Below are 21,191 nucleotides of genomic sequence, written 5' to 3' on the forward strand. Positions count from 1 at the left end.
AGTTCTTACAAGTAGAACCCCATTTAATTTCATCATGAAGTATCTTAAGTGGATTATTCTTAGTTGATGAAACAGGGTATTCTGTCCATTGACTTTTAAATCCTGTCTCAGGCAATCACGGGTGTGTGGGAGCTATGTCCCATCACTGAGCAAGATGGCAACCTAGACATGCCCGATGCCTGATGTGGCTAAGTCATGTTTGCAGGTTCTGATAAGTTCTTTTCCACTAAAAACTGGCAATTACTTCCTTTTCATTTGAGCCTAGATGGGCATTTGTGACCACTCTACCATGTCATAGCAGAGAAGGTCTCATGGCGTCTATATTTCTCTTGGGGACAGTGTTAGTCTTGTATTAGGAGTGTGGGTGTGACAGGAAGTTCTGAGGCGTCCCTGCTGCTCTAGCCTCAGTCAGGCACCATGATGGTGAAAAGGCCTGCAGGATGGCCCTGCCCTCGGCTACACCACTTGGACTGCCACCACAAATGAGATCCTAAAGAGTCCCGCCTAACAGAGCCCAGTCAACGCTAAGATTCATGAACAACCCCAGTAATGTATTTTGTTAGAGCTTTAAGCCTCTTCACAGGCATTTTTATTTCTTTATTCCTTTGAGACAGGATCTCATTATGTAGCCCATACTAGCCTTGAACTTGTAATCCTCCTGAGTGTTGGAATCAATGACTGTGTGTTACCGCAGCTGGTGGACATTTTTATTTTTAAAGCTAGAACATAGTATAATGGTTTAAAGGGTCTGCCAAAGGTCACGAGTCATTAACTTGTAAAGCCACAGTCTTGGGGATCTGGCCCTAAAGAGGAAGCATTTGGAACTCAAGGATGCAGCCTACAGGGATGTAATAGTCACATTTGAAGGAGTGGGTTCCTTATCAGTACACCAGGCCCTCCTTTTCCCTCTCCTCTCGTCGTTCTCTCACAGGATGGCACAGCATGAGGGTCCTTCAGGACACCAGCTCTTGACTTCCAGATTTTAGGATGCTGAGGAAAATTGCCCACTTGCAGCACAAAGGATACTAGGACATTTGGAGGCTTAGGTTCTGCAACACAACAAAAATGTGCCTCTAGAATAGCAGGGCAGGCCCCAGCTGTTTTTCTTTGTGGGCAATGATCTACAATTTTCTTCTAATCAGAAAGGGATGTCTGGATCACTGTCTTCATCTGACAGATGGGAAGGCAAAGAACCCCAAAGTAAAATGACTCCCAGAAAACCATAGCTACACGGGGTTAGATGGGGAAACAAATCAGACCAACACACTGCCTGGCTAATACCACTGATCTTTTTCTACTCAGTGTTTCCGGACTCCAGTGTGCACTGCTCTTTGAGTTCCAATGGCTCCTTTTATTTTAAAAACCACGTATAAACTCTAGTTCTTTGGAGCTTAGAATTAAGTACATATCATGGAGTCATGATGGCAGTTTACACATTCATATGGAAATGGCATATCAATTTCAGATTGCCCCCTGATGCCCGTAATCCCAGTGTGATTACAAAACAAACACCAGGAAAGTCCCAAACCAGGAATAGTTTACCAAGGGCTGGCCCATATTCCTCAGAACTGTCAGACTGTCAGGGTTGGGCCCCTGGGATGACTCAGTGGGTAAAAGTGCCATGCAGCCTGACAACCTGAACTCTGCTCCTGGAATCCTCAGAAAGATGGAAGGAGAGAACCAATTCCATAAAGTTGTCCTATGATGTCTATGCATGTACCCCCCACACAGTAGTAAAAACAATGTCCATGAGGAGTCTGAGAATCATGAAGACTAAATGTAGTTGTGGACTCCTGGGATGGGCAAAATTGAGGAAAAATATGATGACAGTACTGTAAAGAGAAGCTTTTTCTTTGCTAGCCACTTTGGTTTATCCCCCGCCAGCCGCCTGGGCTCTGCTGCATTGTAGTCCCCAAATAAGCACACAGGAGGCTATATTCATTATGAAGCTGTTGGCCTTTGCTTGTTTCTTACTGGCTAGCTCTGACTTAAGTAATTACCCCATAATTGTTAATCTAAGTATGTCTCTTACCGGAGAATAGTTCCGGGCTCCTACCCCATGGCGTTACATCTCGAACTCTCCTGTGTTTCTCCTTCCCAGAATCCTCCTGGACTCCTAGCCCCACCTATCTAGATTCCTATTGGCCAGCAGTAATTTATTGACATATACACAGGACTTCCCCAACACAGTACTAATAATGCAGTGCATTGTTTTATCAACAGTGTCAAACGGCCCAAAATAAAAGCACACCCAGACCATGCCTACAAGGGCCTTGACACCAGTTATCTGACATAGACAGGTAGTTGTACTGTAACTCCTGATGAACCATGGCACCCTACCCAAAGGGTCAGTATCACGAAAAAAGATTTCTGCTGTAAAATTGAGTACTTACAAAGACAGACAGGGGCCCCACACAGTTGGTCCCACAAGATAAAGTCCCCACTACTATGGAAGATAACTGACTCCCTCTCAGCTGTGCAGATCCCTCACCAGAAGGCACCTGCTACCTTCTTGCGGTATATTCCAGTACATTCTCTAGTCTTTCATTCCTTTAGTAAACTCTTTCAGTACCACGTCATTGGCCTTCCAGATACCATCTTGTGTCTTAGGGGACTGGAAACAAAGCCTGTAGCAATCTCACTACAGAGATGAGGGCACCCTTCTTGGCTCAAGGTCTAAGCTTTTAGACGGGTCTCACTTTTGTTGGGGGTGGCTGTGTATGGAAAGCTAACAAGGTAACCCCATGAAGGGTCTCCCCCAAAGAAGCAAGGGACAAGTCTATGGGATGCCCAAAATGAGGTAGGGAAAAAAATACAGGAGAAATTAAACAGATGTGGGAAGAGGGAAGCTCCTCATCCTAGGATCTAGTGTGTGTCCCATGCTGGCTGAGAGTCAAGAAACTTCAAACCATCTGGTAACAGCAGCCTTAGCCTTGGAGCTAGTGTGTGCTTTCTGTGCTCGGCACGTCCATGTCAGTTCGACACGAGATAGAGTCATTTGGGAAGAGGGAACCTTAGCTGAGAAAATGCCCCCACCAGATTGGCCTGGGGCAGGTGGTCCTGGGTTCTATTAAGAAAATAGGCCAAGGGGACCATGGGGACCAAGCCAGTAGTCAGCGTTTCTCCATGTCCATAGCTTCAGCTCTTGCCTCCAGGTTCCTGGTCTATTTGGATTCCTATTCTGACTTCCTCAATGATGGGCTGCGATGTGGAACCATAGCTGAAATACACCCTTTTTCTCCTCAACTTGCTTTTGGTCGTAGTGTTTTATCACAGCAATAGAAACCCTACCTAAGATACTGTCCTAAAGATACCTCCAACAATGATATTAAAAGCAGTAACATGCTTACTTAGGGTCACATGTTCCACGGCTTTGAGTTTAGATGTATTCTCATCTGCAAATCTAGATAACACACTTCATAAAACTGCCTTACAGTATCATTTATAATAAGACAAACCAGTAAACGGGCTCATGTATTTTATGCTCACTACTTATTTGTATGCATATGTGTATTGTGTATATGAATGCATGCTACAGTGTGCAGTGGAGGCCAGAGGGCAACCTTGGATGTGGGTCTTCGCTCTCTACCTTGTTGGCCTCTGTGTATGCCTGGCAGGAACTCTTGGGTTACAGATGCTTACACTGTCTGGCTTTTAGGTGGGTTCCTCTGAGAGTTTGAACTCAGATCTTCATGTCTGCCTACTGAGTCACCTCCCTAGCCCCACTGTCTAATTTTAAACTCTACGTACTATTAAAACTTTGTCAGTTACTTCCTTGAACAATGCAACTTAAAAAGCCACAAATCTGCCTGTGTGATGGATCAGGTGGTTAAGGTGCTTCCACCATGCCCGATGACCCAAGTTTGATCCCTGAGACCCACATGGTGGAAGGAGGGAGTCAACTCCCATCAGCTCTCCTCTGGCCTCCACACATGCTCCATGACATAGTGACAGCCATATATACACTTACACACAATAGTTGTGAAGGATCAGAAAATCATATATAGCAATTGAAAAGACATTTGAAGTGTGACTGTCTTGAGAAGCCCACACCTATGTCTTGTGTCTCACTTTCCCCTATGCATCTCTAACTTTGTGTCCCAGTGGTTAGATCTATAGTGTGAACTATCCTGTTTCTACTTAATAGACACACGTTAACTTTGCTTCCTGTTGCCTCCCCCTGAAATTCTTTTCTGTGACACAAAGTTCTCACATTACTTAAGTGATGGCCTATGTCTCCCTGCTGCTGCTGACACAAGTCCCTGCTTTAACAGGTCAGTACATAAGGATGCTCCTCCATGACTCCCAAAGACTTCATGAAGTCCTAGGATGGCACCTGGCTACCCCTAGCTTCAATTCTCCAAACACTGGAGTGTGAAAAGACACAAGGCACAGGCCTTGTCATACCAGAGCATCCCTTCCCTAAGGCCACCCCTGGGAACTTTGCTGTAATATCCTCATGAACTGGGTTAGTAGTGTGGTAGTGCTTTCAACTCCGCTTTCCGTCCTCACCAATGCTTGCTGGGGAGAGGGGAGAAGGTTGGCAGCAAAGTCCTGGAGTAGGGAGCAGGTGGAGGGGAGGTTGGCCTCAGGGTAGAGAGACTGCTTCCTTTGGTTTTGGTCAGCTCCTGAGCCTCCCAGGCTTCTCCAGAGTGTTGCTTCATGTTCTCACATGGTTCTGTCAGGCTGACTGCAAGACTGCCTGTCCCTGCCTGCCACACCTGCTCCAGTGTGCCGGGAACAAAGCTGTTCTGTCAACGCAGCTGTGTTTCCTTGTGGTGGCATTCCACTTCCTCCTTCCAGGAAGGACGCCCACACCCCAAGGTCTAATTTCTCTTTTGGGCATGAGTTGGACTCCACAACTGAATTCTAAAACTCAGCCTTCCTTGCTGTGCATTTATGGGGATTAAATCTCCCCTTCATTTTCTCCCCCTTTTTACTGTCCCTTCCCAAACCCTTATGATGACCAACATGGATGCCATCATTAGTGCTACATCTCCATTTATGGAGCACCTACTGTGTGTTAAACATTTTCATTATTCATCTCAATCTTCACAAAATTGTGAGACAAAAGTCTTAACCACCCCCACATGATCATAGAAGTTCCAGTCTTCTACCTTTCACATATCTCTCTATGGACTACAAATCTGTAGATTTTGGTACCTGAAAAATTCAAGGTGGACTCAGAGGTCACTTTCTGGTGGAAGTAGTAATAATCACCATGCCTATGCTGAATTGAAGAGACAAGAACACCACCCACAGTGAGGAGAGCACAATGAGAGATGGTATTAGAATAATTCAGGAAGTCTGGTTGCAATTCAGGATGAGAGTCACTAGCAACACGGGACTAAAGCACACACAATGTAGCTATATGCTATGAGTTTTAAACTCCTCAATTTTGAAGAGGTAAAGTATGAAAATAAAAACATTCCCTCACACTTTGTATTAATGACACATTGAGATACCAACATGTTGGGCATACTGGTACATATTTATTAAAATATATCACTAAAAAGCAATCTTCCTTCTCATGTATGATGTCAAATAATATTTGTGGTTTATACTTTCTACTGGTCAGAACTGGTCTAAGTACCTGCCTTAAACAACAAGGTAGAGTATAATAAACACCGTAATGGAGGTTGATGCTCTGTCATGAGAACTGTTCTAAGTATGGTCACCAACAGTATCAATGGTACCTGGAGACCTATGTAATAAATGTGTTGGTTTTTAATGGGTTTTTAATGGGTTGAGTTAGAGGTCCAGCAAACTCCAGGTGGTTCTGCCCTCAGGACTTCAGAACTAGTTTTTGGTCCTGGTGGAAAAGATATCTTGGCCACAGATGCAGACCACAAAGTTGAGGCAGGGTTGGGGAGCCACGCAGCAGTGACACTCAGAAAAATCTTACGGAGACAAGCAAGTGCCCTGCAGCCAATTCCTGTCCCACCCTGCTTGGCTCCTTTGGATGTGGCTTTTTCTGGGTACCATGCCCTCTGGCTGGCTGGCTCCCCTGCTCTCTGCACCCTTTTAATCTAAAGCACACCAAGAACAAATGGAATGGAAGACCGTCTGCCCTTGGTAAGATTAATTTGCATTTGTAAAGCATGACCTCAAAAGATATGCTTATGATTCCTGGTTGGCCCTGTGTTCAGCTCAGACTGAATGTGGGGCAGCCAGGCAGCTGAGGGCGAGAAACCAACTGTGAGAGGGAAAGCTGCAGAATCAGGAAGCAGTCCTTGACAGGAGGGCGGGTTCCTGAAGAATCTGCTTCCTGAGGACATCACATGCCAGGGGAGACTTGGCCGAAAGAGTTGACATTCACACAGTTGCTCTCTACTGTGGATTTATGGTCTTGTTTTCTTTTGAACTCCTACCGAGTGGATCTATTTCAATTGGTGAAGCCCAAATTCTGCCTTTGGTCTTCAGTGAGGTCACAAAGAGGGACATGAGTCCAGAGAAGAGCGCGCCCCGAGGGATGGATCTGATCATTGTGAAGTAAAGGACCTGATCAACCTGATATGTGACAAAGGCACCAAGACTGAGGCTAAAGAAAAGGCAGCTTGGTCATGGAGTGGGGAGAGCTGGCTGTGGAGGACTGAAACAGTCTCTTACCCTGCACAAAAGCCAGTTCAAGGCAGATCAAAGAGCTAAACGTAAAGCCTGAAATAGTGACACTGCTGGAGGAAAATATACAAGAAACATTGAGATAGGCAAAGAATTTCCAAATAGGACTCCAGTGTAGCTTAGGAAATCCCAAAGGCAGACAAATGTGATACCGTCACATGAAGTTTGCTACCTTTTCCGTCTCTGTGACAAAATACCTAACAAAAACAACTTAAGAAAGCAGACTATATAAAGAACTCAAAAAACTTAAACATCAAAAGAACAAAAAGCCCAATAAACAGGTAAATGAAGAGGCTGTTGCCGATTTAATTAAAAATGACAAGTAGATTAAAAAATCTGCCAATTTTGGCCACTGGGAAAATGTAAATCAAACCTGTGTTAAGGTGTAATTAATATGTTAATAAGGAGGAAGGCTACTACATTTAGATTTCATCTCACCCTAGTTAGAGTGGCCATCATCAAGAGAACACAACATTCTGGTGGTGCAGGAAATGGAGGACTGATACAGGAAATTTGATATACTGTTGATGGGAATATGAATTCATTCAATCACTACAGAAATCAGCAAGGATGTTCCTCAAAACACGACAAGTAGGACTGCTGTATGACCCATCTACACCACTTCTGGGTGTGTGCCCAAGGCATGAAAGCCAGCTTACAGTAGAGATTCTTGCAGACCGATGGTTATCACAGCACCATTGGCAATAGACGGGGTATGGAATCGGGCTAGGTGGTCACCAATAGACGGAAGGGTTAACAATTGTGAGCACACATGCACTGGGGTGATGCTTAGCCTCAAAGAATGAACTCACGTCATTTTCAGATCATCAGACCATGCAAGACGAGTCAGACTCAGAAAGGCAAGTCACATACTTTCTTTCATTGTGGAATCTAGATTTAAAGAGGACATTAAGTAGAAAGGGGGCTACTTAGGAAGAGGAAAGGTAGCAGTAAAAAGCCGAGGAACAAGGAAGGGCAATGTGGGGGTGGGTAGTAAAAAACAAAACGAAACAAGCTTTACTGGTTCAGGCCATACTTTGTTCTTGGGAGTGGGAAGGAGGCCACACCAGACATGTTCACTGAGAAGGAGGTGTGGCATCAATGCAGACGCAGCCTTTGCTCTCCACCTCTCATTTTAATTTCAATTTACAGGCATCTCTACTCATCGAGACCGTGCCACTATACCACTTTCATTAATGTTGTGAACTTCTCTGGGCATGAAATGACTACCAGTCATCATAAAGCACAGTTGCTATGGTGACCTACAGAAGACCTTGGCTTGAAGTCATAGCAATGAAATAGGCAAGGAAATAGATGTGTGACAGCTTGGTCTATGGTGGTGGTTATGGTGATACTACGGAAGTAGAAGGAGGGTAGCATGTGGCCCTCAGGTCACCACTCGCTACTGTTCCCAGCTTGCATTTGGTCCTGGGGTGCTGGGGTACCCAGGAGACTAAAGGTAGACAAGGCATGAGGCTGGGATTCTTCAGTAATATGGCTTTTTGTGAGTTTCTTATGTTCTTGCAAGCAACCTCACTAAAATCATTAGTTTACCAGGTAGGGTTTTGATGACATCCCTCTCTGGTGCCTATGTGGGATGAATAGACATTTCTTACATATCTACAGGAAAAGTCACAGGACACTTGGTGTCTGAACAGGGACTGGCCAAATCAAAGATGAATGAGGGTGGAAATATCAGAGTGTCCATCTTTTCCCACGTGGCCTGGGGAGACAAGCCTCCTTGCTGTAGAGATAGATGTGTGGCCCCATCCACGGGTGATGAGACTGAAGCGTCTAGACAGAAGGAAGAGTGTAAAGTAGAAATGCCCAAGAGTAAAGTTGTGTGGGTGGCAGACCCAAGCTAGTTTCTTGTTTGGCAGGAGAAGGAGCAGGTACGAAGGAGAATGGGATGGAGCTGTTGGCTAATTTTTAGGGTACGGGAGCATAAAGGGAACAAAATTGGTCTGTGCTGAATAGCCCCTCCTGGGACCCAGAAACCTGGGACCACTGGGAAGAATCATGTAGTGAGGAAGAACAGAAGATAAAAAGGACGGTAGGGACCTGGGCATGAGATAAGTGCTTTCTCTGTGGCTTTGGATGTTGTCCTGGAACTCACTTTGTAGACCAGGCTGGCCTCGAACTCACAGAGATCCGCCTGCCTCCACCTTGAGTGCCGGGATTAAAGGCGTGCCGCACCACCGCGAGATAAGTGCTTTGCATAATTCATTCACCAGGCCAACAGGACTGTGGTCACTGGAGAGCTAAGGAAGAAACTCCAGTAGTGGCCTTGGTGATGGGCTACAATCTTCATGAGGTAGGAGGGGTTCCAACTTAGGCATGTAAAGTGGGTTTGTAAAGCGCTCTAACAGTCTACAGGGAATGAAGAAAAGGAACAGTCGAAGATGGAGGGGCCCACGTGGGCCACACAAACGTGAACACAAGAGTTCCCAGGGAAGAAGGAAAGACAAAATGCTAAATGTTGTGTTTGTGTACCTATAGAAGGCTATGAAGCCCAATTGAGAGTTCAGCAAAGGAGTGAATCTCCACTGCACTGCTTGCTATGTAGGGTGGTAAATCCAAGGGGTTGGAATAATTCCACTTGTCCTTCAAGTGAGATGGCCCAAATTGCCCAAGGGAGAGGGCCATGCAGAATGTACAGAGGCCCAACGCTGAACTATAGATTTAGTCATCCCCAATTAATGCAAAGAAATTTTTGGTTTTGGTGGATGAGGAGCTAAGTATTTAACTTATGGCAACCCCTAAAGGCACCAGGGCAATAGACAACAGTGTGTAGACGTGGAAATGGAGCAGGCATGTGAAAGGGACCGAGTTTGTCCTGGGTGTGGAAAATTATTCTTTCCCAGTATACTGCGCACATTTCTCAGCTGAAAGGAAAACATAATGAGGGGGTGTGTATGCTGCTGAAATGTATCCCACTTATCACCAGTGGAGAGTTCTGCTCAAGGGTGCAAACTGTAAAGGCAGTCCCTAGTCCAAACAAAATGGCAGCCTGGAAAAATGAGATTTGCTCAGTCCAAAGCCCTTCCAACAACCTGGCGTGGCCAGTAATGAAGCCAGACTGCTCATGGAGAATGATGGGACCAGAGAGCTATATAAAATAGTGACTCCATCCATGCAGCTGTACTCCTCCCTGCTCTTCTGGAAGAACAAAGGATACAAGTGATGAGAAAGGTTTGTGCTGTGTTGGGCACCATTAACGTTTTTTCTTTAACTCTATCTGCCTGAGACTAATTCACATTTACTTGTTGCAGGTGGTAGTGGACCCTCAGGGCTCCTGCTCATGTCCTGTAAGAAGGTTTCATTGTGAACCTGAGTGTCTTTCAGATTCAGAAGAGAATTTGGAAGAATAGTAAACATAGCAATGGAGCATTTAAGTGCAGAAGGCACCCTTGTTGAAAAAAAGGCATGCATACAGAGGGTCACTATTGTTGAATAAAAACCTCAGTCCTTGGGATGGAATACGGCCTAATGAATTGCTGGATACAGGGACACTTGGGGCCTCAGCTGTGCCATTACTGTTATGTGCACACCATACCTGGACAGTGAATTCCTGTTGGTGAAAATATTTCATATTCCGGATGCAGGGCATAGAGAAAGCAGATTTGGACTGAGTTGGATGCACCTTGCCTACTGGATGGTGTTCATAGTGCTAGAAGGTGCTAGGTAGTTCTCTCAGGGAGAGTGGCCATGCTCAGCTATGGATGGTATACTATCGGCATGATAGTGTAAGTTTTTACTGGTGTAATTGTGGTATAACTGTTATAATAATGACATGGCTATTAAGGGTGCAACCAATTACATTCTGCTTGGCTTTAAAGCATACTCCACTGGAAGCAACCCACATTTGGTACTTTAATCCAGAGGGAAAACTTATGTCTATGAAAAATCACAGGTCTTAGTGGAGAAAGTAATGCTTTTTTTCTGTGTTGGTTAAGTGGTTGTATATACTTGTACTTGTCAAATTGCCTTCTAAATGTTTGTGTTTATACATGTAAGTTAGTGCTGCAATAGGCCACAGTACTCCTTTCCATAGTGGACAATATCTGTGAGACTCATAATTATTCAAACTACCAAGGATAAATGTCTGTCACTGTGGATGCATCTGTTACTGTGGCAAATCAGTCAAATGCTCAGGAAAAAACACATATAAAATCACCCGCTTCAAGATTCAGGGAACACTGTGGAAAGGATGAGAAAGAATGTAAGAGGCCTGGGATATGGCTCAGTGGGTGAGAGCATTTGCTGTGCAAGAATGAGGGCCTGAGTTTTATCCCCAGCTCCCATGAGGAGGCCACAGGCACCTATAATTTCAGCACTGTCGGGGTAGAAAGGGGAAGACGACTGGGCTTGCTGGCTAGCCAGCCTAGGTGAATAAAGATGAGTGCCTGGTTCAGTGAGAGACCCATCTCAAAGGAATAAAGCAGAGAGCAACAGAGAAGGACACCCAATGTCCTCCTCTGGTCTTTTCACCCTCACACATGGGCACCTGCACACACACATGCACATATACCACACACACCATACGCAAGAGATTAAACAGAAGAAAAAAAATCGAAAGAGTTGGAGATAGGAGCATGACATGACTACCAGCCATAATGAAGTTGGTCCTTAGAGAGGCCTTTCGCTCATATTTTAGTAATGAAACCAGCAGAACAATAAGGCTGATGACTAATCTACGGTAATGGCACTGAGACTGCTAATGCTCTCTTGTGGAAGGAGGGTCATGAGATGCTCACCTGAGATTTCAGTCATTACTCTTCTCTTGCCCCAGCTGACAGAGGTCTCAAGGATGCTCAAGTGTGCAGGAGATAGAGACGCTGGCTAGAGGTTGAGAACCTTTAATGGCGTGTCTTTCTGAGCTGCCTGGTCTTTAGTAAACCCCAGTAAAGTCACCATTTCACCAGGCTGGATTTAGATTTTTTTGGTCTTATGTCCTCTCTGGTTCTTTATGCCTCCCTTTATAAAGTTACACAATTGTGTGTATTATGTTAAAAAAAAACACCTCTTTGGCTGGCAAGGTTTTCATTACACTGTTTTCTGAAAGTAGCTAAGGCTCTCACCCACCCATTGAAAAGCATCTGGACATAGGTGGCATCAGCTGTCTCCAATTTACTGGCAACAGGGAGAACATGGACTGTAGAGCAATGGCATGCAGACTGCTGGTGGTAGAGACGGTCAGGCGAGGGTCTTTTATTTGGTTCTTCTCCGTCTAGGTGCTGTTAAGTGCTTTAATATTATTACACTAGGCTATATTTCCCAAACATGCCTGCATCTCACCCCTCCTCCAGATTCTTCCTACAACGCGAAGCAGACTCATGGACAGTGTCTGTGTTCCTTCCCCTTGCACCTGTGACTATGGCGGGGGTGAGTCTGAGTTCCAGGGCTGGGTCATGAACACAGACAAGCAGTGACTCTGGGAGGACAGAGCACATGGAAACGGCAGGAGAGCCCAGTGTGCACTTTCCCAGAAGGAACTGTCACATGTTCAAGGGGGAAATCTTTCAGGTGACTTCAGTACAGCCGGCTGAACTGTCCTCCCTCATTCAAGCCAATCGGACTTCACTACAGTCTGCCCTGTGGCAGGTTTTCCACGGAAGTGGAGTTCTGGTCTTCTGGGGTTGGCTTTTATTCTCTAGAGTGCCTGTTTGCTGTGTGCATTGGTGGCTTGCCCCTTTGCTCCTGTGGAGCAGTATTCTATGGCATGGACGCCATATGTCTATCCCTCACCTGATGATAAATGCATTTAAGTGGTTTTCAGCATCCAGTGAGGTTGCTGTGGACAGGGTAGGGCTGGTATGCAGAAGGCTGCTATGCACATTTGGTTACAAGTCTGTGTGGACATATGCTTTCATATATAAACACCCAGAGGTAGAATGGCCGGGGCATATGAAACAGGCATATTTGATTTCCAGAGGATTTTAGTATTTAGTATTTCTGTTTTAAAATGTAATTGTCGCTTGACAGGTTGATTGTGTTTGGATTGATTGTGTCAATATGGAGAAAATGAGTACAGTCGGCTACCTCCCTCTGAGTTTCCCTCCTGCAACATTCCAGTTCCTCGCAGGCCTTTCACCCGCAGGAACTCTCATACCCTTTCTGATCTGCTTGGATGAGCGTGTTCTGGATGACCTCACTTTCCTCATGACAGTGAGGAGCCAATTCCCACAGTGTGTCCATTCTGAGGAATTCTCAGAAGCTTCGCTGGAAAACGGTTTTCAAATCAAGCAGAGATGAAGTGACCCACTGTGGCAACCTCTCAGAGCACTGAACTAACTGAAGGCTCTGGAAAAGATGGGATGGAGAGGAGTGCCCGTCAACCAGGAGGCAGTGGACGTCTGAGAAGGACCAGGGCTCCGCTGTAGTCACTCAGTTGTGCCGCTGAGGTGCCAAGACAGCCGCGAGATGAGAACAGATGTGGCTGCCTGAGTTTCAGTAGAGCTGTATTTACGAGAGGAGGTTCAGCCGCCGTGGACAGCGCCTGACCTACAGCATAGAAGATTTGTGAAGTGGAATGTTGTAGCTAACTTCTAGAGTGGTTTTCAAAGGCCCCCCACTTGTGGTGTGTTTTCCCTCCTACATGCCTCACTCCCTTCCACCTCAATAAATCTGTCACCACAGGGCTCAGAAGGAGGAGAGCAGGGGAGCAGCAAGGGAGGCAAGGAACACAGGTGAGGGTGGGGATCTCCAGAGCAGAGATCAAGGGCAGTAAAAGTGACAAGAGCTCAATGAACAACCTCTTCCCCCCCATTTATCCCTCCTCTCCCTCTCCCCCACTCACCCCTCCCTCCACTCACCCCTTTTCTCTTTCCCTGAGGTCCAAATTGTCCCCCCGGAACTGAAGCATTAAATCAACGTCCCCCATGATTGAGTGAGGATTTGGGGTTCTGGGCCCACCTGGGAGACTCGCTACTTCACAGCGTCTCTTTCTAGGGCTCAATGACACCTTGGCTGTGCAAGTCGGACCATCTGAGGATAGGCTGAGTTGTGGCTGATCTGTCTGAACATGCGCTTCCTCTGAACACTTCTGTCAATGAATTCTGTTTCCTCAACTCACAGTCAGCTGGTAGGTGGAATAGTTTTTCTTTTTTAGGGATATTCTAGTTCTCTGTTTTAAGCAACTGTATTCCATCAAATTCATGCAGCACTATTGTTTTGTGTAACAGCAAGACGAGGAAAAAATTCCTGTTGATTAAATCTGACAGAATTCTTTCTTACAATGATTACTCTCCATTTATGAGCACACGCCTTTTGGCTCGTCTAGACAGTTTTATCACCTCCCCTCCCGTTATAGCACATGGCCTGTAACTGCCAGTCCTCTCTCAAGCATCTCGGGAACAAAACACAGCCCCAGCTCGGCTGTTTTGACAGGGCTGTCTTTTTCCTGTGGTGTCACATGGGACTTGGCGGTTCCTCTGAGATACGGAGTGGAGACCATTCTTTGAACATTTGTTCCAAAACCTCACACTCCTGTCCTGCCACTCAGCTCACAGCCCCTCAGCAGACACTTTATGCTGAGTCATAGTCTTTGTGAAGAATTTAGACACAAGAATTGAGCAGTGAAGACGATTCAGTCTATAAGTGCCTGCTGTGTAAGCCCGAGGACCCGAGTATGGATCCCATAGTCCACACGGAATCCTAGCGTGTTGGAGCGCACTTGTAATCCCAATGCTAGGAAGACGGAGATAAGATCTCCGGAGTTTGCTGGCCAGCCAGCCTAGCCAATCAGTTAGCTCTAGGTTCAGTGAAGAATCCTGTTTCATAGATTGGAGAGCAATAGAGGAAGACACTAGATGTTGACTTCTAGTCCCCATGCATGCCTACACATACCCACCCAAGACACCCCCCCACAGAAACACCCACAGACACACAGATACACGAATACATATACAGAAACACATACAGACACACAGACACACCTCTACCCCATTAAGCGGAGACGCACCTCAAATGGAGCAATGAAGAGGGGAATAGTTACCGCTATAGCATTCACCTTCATGGAGTCACAAGTGTGGTCTAGTCCAGAGGGACTACAACATGCATCCTGGTTTCAGAAACATTGTTTCTCTAGCAACATACAAACTACTTTCTCTAACAACATAAACCCAGATGAACATATGTCCTTAATTAACAAGGTCTTAATTTTGAACTTTAGGAGGCTTAATGCTAACTAAACCAATGCTTTTGAGTAAACAGTAGCAGCACTTTTGTGCAACCTAAACACTCTGGGGTGACATTCAGAGCCTTTTGGCTGTGCCCTGCAAGTAAGTAGGTCTAATGACAGGATTCTTGCAGGTGCCAACACACAAAGCACACGCCTGCCCTGCCTCCTCCCTTTCTCTAAGCTCAAACAGGGTCTTAGTTTGCATAATGAATTATGCATAGAGTGAGGTGCTGATCATTTTGAAGTAAGAAAATCAAAACTGAACCATAACTAGTTTTTAAAAAGCATGTGCTTAGTGTGTACGCCAAATGAATGTGTAAAGGAAAAAGCCAAATTAGGAATTTATGTCTCTGTAAAAAAAAAAAAGATTCTATGATACATAAAGTAAAATCTGACAGGCTCCTGCCACCAGCTACGAAGGCTGCCTGGCTCCTTAACCACTCTCTGAACTGGGCCTTGCTTGCCAGGGTGTGGGGGAGGGGTCTAGGAGGGTAGTGGGGAGGGGGCAGGCATCATGCAATTCACGAGAGCTTCATCTTAAGGTCAGGTGTTTCAGAGGTCATCTCCACGTCAGAGGTTAATGTTTAGTCCCAGGTCCTTCTGGGCTCAACCTCTGTTCATTCTATTTCATACTGGCTCACAGAGGTATGGCTAGAACCAGCATACAGACACTAATGTTTCTGTTCCATATAGCTTAGTATACTAGACGAGGGTCCTGACAAAGCTTCTCTACAAGTGGGGCCGAGCTCTGTGACTCTTGGGGTGCCCCTGAAACATGGCTGGAATCTTCCAAATGGCTGGAATGGAGCTACACATCAGTACGAGTTCCCAATTCTGCACATCTGGGTATCTTACTGGCAGAGTCTCACTGGCTAACATCCTGTGTGGTAGCTGCCATGGTTTTACTGCAGACCTGGAGGCCAGCCACGACACTCTTTGTGATATATGGCTTTGCCATGCTTTCCAAAAGGCTGCAGGGTAGTTTATGACAAAGTAGGCACTGATAGTAAGTCTTGTGACAAAGACATTGAGCTTGAGATTCCCCGGAGGAAAGAGAGCAGAGAAAGAGCAGATGCAATGGAGGGAACCAACTGACCTCACTGTTAAGCAACCTTACTGTAGGACACAGCACAGTGATGCTTCCAGAATGTCAGGAGTCAAAGTTCAGGAGAAACCCAGTGCCTCTTTTTGAAGGGAAGTTTGGGCAAATGGGCTCCATGATTAGACTGGAGAGGAAGCAAACACAACCCTGTTCATTCTCTGACTGGACAAGAAACTGAGGGAGGCAGGGAGGCTCCTATCTGGCCCCATGTGCAAGTTTAAGGAATGATTCTACACTCTCCTCACCTTTCTCCTGATTCAGATCTTTCATCTTGATCTTCCTCTGTCAGTCCACAAAGTACAGGATTGGGTCAGATTGTATACCCACCCATGTTTGGTTAAAGTCTGTGCTGGTTATGTTGTCAGCTTGACAAGATTGAGACTCATCTAGAGACAGACTTCTGAGCATGTGTGTGAGCTTCTAGACTGGGCTAGCGGAAGTGGGAGACCCACTCTGTGGGGCAGCACCACCCAGGCGCCAGAGTTAGAGACTGAGCAGAAAGGAGGAAGGGATGAGTATCAGCATCTCTGCTTCTTGACTGCGGGTCTAAGGTCACCAGCTGCTTAATGGTCCCACTGCCACAACTTTCCATCATGATGGGTGGCACCCAGAGTCAACCCTCCCTTCCTTAAGTTGCTGTTAGGTATTTTGTTGTAGTAGGGAGAAAAGTAACTAATTTAAGGTCCTAATTTGTTGGGTGAGAGATGGGGTCATCCATCTCTCTCTAGAAGTTTTGGGCCTTCATAATAGCCAAACTCACACTGGATTTGTACTCTTGTAGGCTCTGATCCCACTTCTTCATACTGAAATCCAATACTTACATTTCAGTGAAGGAAGGAATGCTTACCAAAAACAAGCTCAGGAAAAAAAATCAGTATATGATCTCTGTCCACACCTGGCCTCGAACCTGCTATATAACCGAGGTTGATCTTGAACCCTGGTCCTCTTGTCTACAGCTCTGGACCGCTTCACTGATTTGTGTCATCCATTCACTGGGCCCATGCTAATCTCTGTATTGTTCCCACTTCAGGGTGTGTGATGCTCAGGAGAACACCACCACAGCTGGTCATTTCACTGCTTAAGTTCTCACTGGCTTCCTTCAGCTCCTAGAGAAATCTCAAGGTCAAGATCACATATAGGTGGGTAAGAGTCTATGATGTAAGAGGTGTCTTGTCTCTGCCTCTTTTGTGGATGGTCTCACTTTGAGGGCTGGTTGCCAGGGGAAGTGGTCAAGTGCTTTATCCTAACAAGGCACTAAACCCCGGTGTGGTGCATGCTAGATAAGCACACCTTACAATTTTACCTTTGTTTCAATGCTCACACAGTAAGTGAGCCTTTGGCTTAAATTGTTCACTTACACACCCCAGATCTTATGGTTACTAAGGAGAAATTCTTTAATGGAGGTTTTCTTTTTCTGGTCCAGTATAGAATGCTTTTTACAAATGATCTCTCAATACTTGAAAGATTATGTCACCACTTGGATACTAAGGTTAGTTTATGGTTATAAAATTAACCTCATTGATTAAGACTGAGAGGGAGAAGACCACCCATAAGGCCCACCCAGGGCTCTGCATCCTGGGTGGGGAGGAGAAAATAAAGGGCTCAACTGGCGCCTTGTGGTCGGACACTATCCTGGTGAGAAAATATATGGAATATGGAAAGACAGATGTTTATTTCCCTCCGAGAGAGGCGGATCTGAGAAGGCGAAGGAGGCAGAGTGGGGTGAGGTGGATGGCCATGTCTGGGCCTGTGGCCCTGCTGCAGCCTTGTCTGTGCGTGGCTCCTGTTACCACCAGTGACTGAGAGGATAAGGCTGAACAGAGTTGGTCTCACCCCTCACTGAAGGCCACACCAGGGAGAATTGGCCTTGCCCCTAACAGGCTGTAGCACTGAGGAGAGCAGGCCCTGTACCTCACCTGGGCATCACAGTAGAGCTGACCTCATTGGCAGTGGCGAGGGTGAGCCAGCCCCGAAGGTGTGAGAGTAGGAGGGTAGGCTCCAGGCCCCTCACCTTCCGTAAGGTGGTGTGGAAGAGAAGCCCCCCGCCCTTTGGCAGGTGGGAGAGCCAGAGAACTGGACCCCCCTTCCTCACCAGCTGCAGCGCTTGGCAGAGTGGCCCCTGCACCTCACTTGGGCAACACAGTAGAGCTGGTGACATGTGTGAGAGATCAAGTGAACTGGCCCTACCCCTAGGTGCTTACTGCACAGGGTGATCCAGCTGGGGTGCACAGGGTAATCCAGCTGGGGTGCACAGAGTGAGCCAGCTGGGGTGCATAGGGTGAGCCAGCTGGGGCAGTGCTGGAGAGCTCACCCTAGTGGTGAGGAGGAGGGAGAGCTGGTGGGCTGGCCAATCCAGCAACCGCCTACCCAGGAACCAGGGCTATGAGTTGGCCCATCCCAGCATCTACCCCATCTGTGATCTGTTGGAGCACATGAAGGGGCCAGAGCTGCAGACCCAAAGTTGTAGGATCTCTATGACACAGAACAACAGGATATCCAAGAGGAGTCCCAGTGAGGACCCAGTATCGATAGTGTAACAGAAGCCAGTGTCCTCGAACCAGATCCTGCAATGAGCACTTTGTAGTAAAGATGTGTGGACTAAAGGGTACACTGTGTGACTCACTGGGTCACACTGTGGCTTCCGCATGAGATTTCTTTCTTTTCTTTTAAATTTTATTTAGTTCTATCTTGGGATAGGTTACAAGGGCAGTTGCGAAGGGATGGGGAGATGAGTGGGATCAAGATGCATGTGAAATCCACAAAGAATCAATAACATATTAAATTAGGAAAAAAGTTAACCTCATCAAGCTTATATTAAGTTGACTTATTTTAGACTCCATGAGTTATTGATGATCACAATATGCTAAGATTTTTATAGGTATGTGTATCTTTTCCTTTGGTTAAACAGTTTTCACACACTCCGATTTCTGTGTTGGTCTACAGTACAATATACATTCATCATGAATCACACCATTCATAAAATAATCAAAACTTTTTTCTCAAGTTTTATTGTAGTAATCATATTAACATAGAAACTTCTAAAATTTGATTTTTTGATTAAAGTATTCTAGATAGAAGTCTTTATCATCTAACACAGGACTTTATTTCCATTTATTGACATAAATTTAGCTGATAGCCACTTCATATTACTATATTTCTTTGATTTATTTATGCTCTCCTCGAGATAGGGTTTCACTCTGTAGAACAGGCTGTCCTGCAGCTACTTAGCCCATGCTGGCTTGAACCTGTAACCACCTCCTACCTTAGCCTCCCAGGTGCTGGTATTATAGGTATGAATAATCATGCCCAGCTACTTATCCCTCTTCTTTGTTTTTTTAAAAATTGTGGTGCTATTGTCTTATTATAATTATGCTTCTCTAATTATTGGTGCAAAACATGAAATTGAGCCTCTCCATTATCTTCCTACTAATCTCGTGTAAAAAGGGAAATTTGCACACATGGACCGGCCATCCTGATTTGTTTCTAAACAATTGGTTCTTATTTAAATAACATGTTCTGAAAAACTACCAGCAAAACATCAATTGTTCTTCGTTATTCTACTAATTGTATTTCTGAGCTAGTCCTGGTGTTAGGGACACTATGAATTAGTTAAGCCTAAAAATGTCCCATAAAAAGAAAAATGTCTGGAGAAAACCTAGAAATTAATGAATTTAACTCTTTATGTAATTGCTGCAAGGAATGTTGGCTATAATGTTCACATTCTGCTTCCTCTTCTTTTAGACTTACAAAAGCAAACCAGATCCCTGCCATAGAGTTTCTGACCAGCCCCAAGAGATGGGGAAGAATGACGCTATGGACTCTTCCCCAGCACTGTAGTTTGGGGAGCTTCTCTCACCTCCAGACACCCTGGTGAGTCTTCATCTGGTCTCAGCAGTGATTGTGCATTGACTCCTTTGCTCCAGGCTTTCTGTCCACACATGGCTTTCTGTCCACACATGGCTTTCTGTCCACACATGGCTTTCAAAGTCAGCTCAGATCTCACCACTCTTCCTGACAGCGCACTTCCTCTATGAGTCTGCTTAATGGGTCCTATTCATCGCCTTGAAATTATTTACATATGTCAGTCTGTCCTAAATTTGGTAATGACAACCTTCAGGGCAGAAATATTATCCCCTTTCCTTTCTGAGATAGGTTCTCACGATGTAGCTCAGGTTGGCTTTGAACTCATAATCCTTCTGATGTAGCCTCCCAAGTGCTGGTATTACAAAGCACTACCAAACTCAGACTCAGAAATTCCGCCCTAAGCCTCCATCATGGAGTCACTGTTTTCTTAGGAGAGAGGTTGATAATCAGGTAGATTTAGATTTGTGCTACAGTACCAGACACAGTACTCTGTAGCCCAGGCTAGCCCTCAGCTCCCCAAGTGCTGGGGTTACAGCTGTGCTCCACCACAGCCCTCTTTCTACCTCACTGCTTCTGACCTGCTACATGTGGTCAAGTTTGAAGGCCACTTCCAGAGTTAACTCTGCTGTTCAATGGACCTGAGGAAACTGATCAAAGGGATGACGTGATTTATTCAAGTTCACAGAACCAATCCGTGCCCGTAACATAGAGTTCAATCTTCCAATCTTAACTTGCCGGTGGTTCTTTCAGAGTGCCTGTTGTCTCCTAATGCCAGCAAGCCACCTTGCTAAAGGACAGACACATACTGACCCAACCCAGTTCCAGTACTACATAGTAGAATGTTAAAAAAGTGTCTGGGGGGTCACTGGGGGTGGATACTGAAGTTTGAGAAGCTCGAGCCTGGCTCAGTGTCTCCCTCTTCCTACTGCCTACCAATCCAGACTTAGAACTCTCGGTCACCTCTCCATCATCATGCTTGCCTGCGTGCAGCCATGTTTCGCATCATGACAATGGACTGAACCTCTGAACTACAAGCTGCCACCTGTGATGATATATTATTTATAATTTATTAAAGTATGTCTGAGGATTCGGAAAGCAAATCCAGCTTCAAGTTAGAGATCAGAAAGTGGTGATACACACCCTTTCCCAGCACTAGGGAGGTGGAGACAGGAGGATATGGCTGGGAGGAGATAGGAATTCAGAGCCTTTTGCCATTTCAGCTTGGCAGAGGTAAGATCTATTGGCTTGGCTGCCTTGTTTCTCCCATCTTCAGCTTGAAGCTTGAACCCCAATATCAGTCTCTGGATCTTCTATTTTTTTGTGCAACAGCCACCTCAATTGAATGTTTCCTTATATGAGTTCCTGTTGGCCTAGAAGCCAGGAAAAAGTGTCAGTGACAGAGTGAGCTTGGTAGTTGGGGGG

General features: G+C 45.7%; 1 protein-coding gene and 1 long non-coding RNA gene across 5 annotated transcripts in view; one reads left to right on the plus strand and one right to left on the minus strand.

The window, feature by feature from the left end:
• The window catches only part of Tmem108 (transmembrane protein 108), a 420,643-nt gene that overhangs the window by 20,449 nt on the left and 379,003 nt on the right, over positions 1-21,191 (minus strand). The gene's annotated exons all lie outside the window — the stretch shown is intronic.
• LOC121137477 lies at positions 13,547-19,761 on the plus strand. The gene is made up of 3 exons (XR_005874716.1): positions 13,547-13,705; positions 16,936-17,044; positions 19,647-19,761. It is a non-coding gene; the product is annotated as an uncharacterized LOC121137477 (long non-coding RNA).

This window comes from Mesocricetus auratus, unplaced genomic scaffold (genome assembly GCF_017639785.1).
Source record: "Mesocricetus auratus isolate SY011 unplaced genomic scaffold, BCM_Maur_2.0 Super-Scaffold_100691, whole genome shotgun sequence".
Lineage (NCBI taxonomy): Eukaryota > Metazoa > Chordata > Mammalia > Rodentia > Cricetidae > Mesocricetus > Mesocricetus auratus.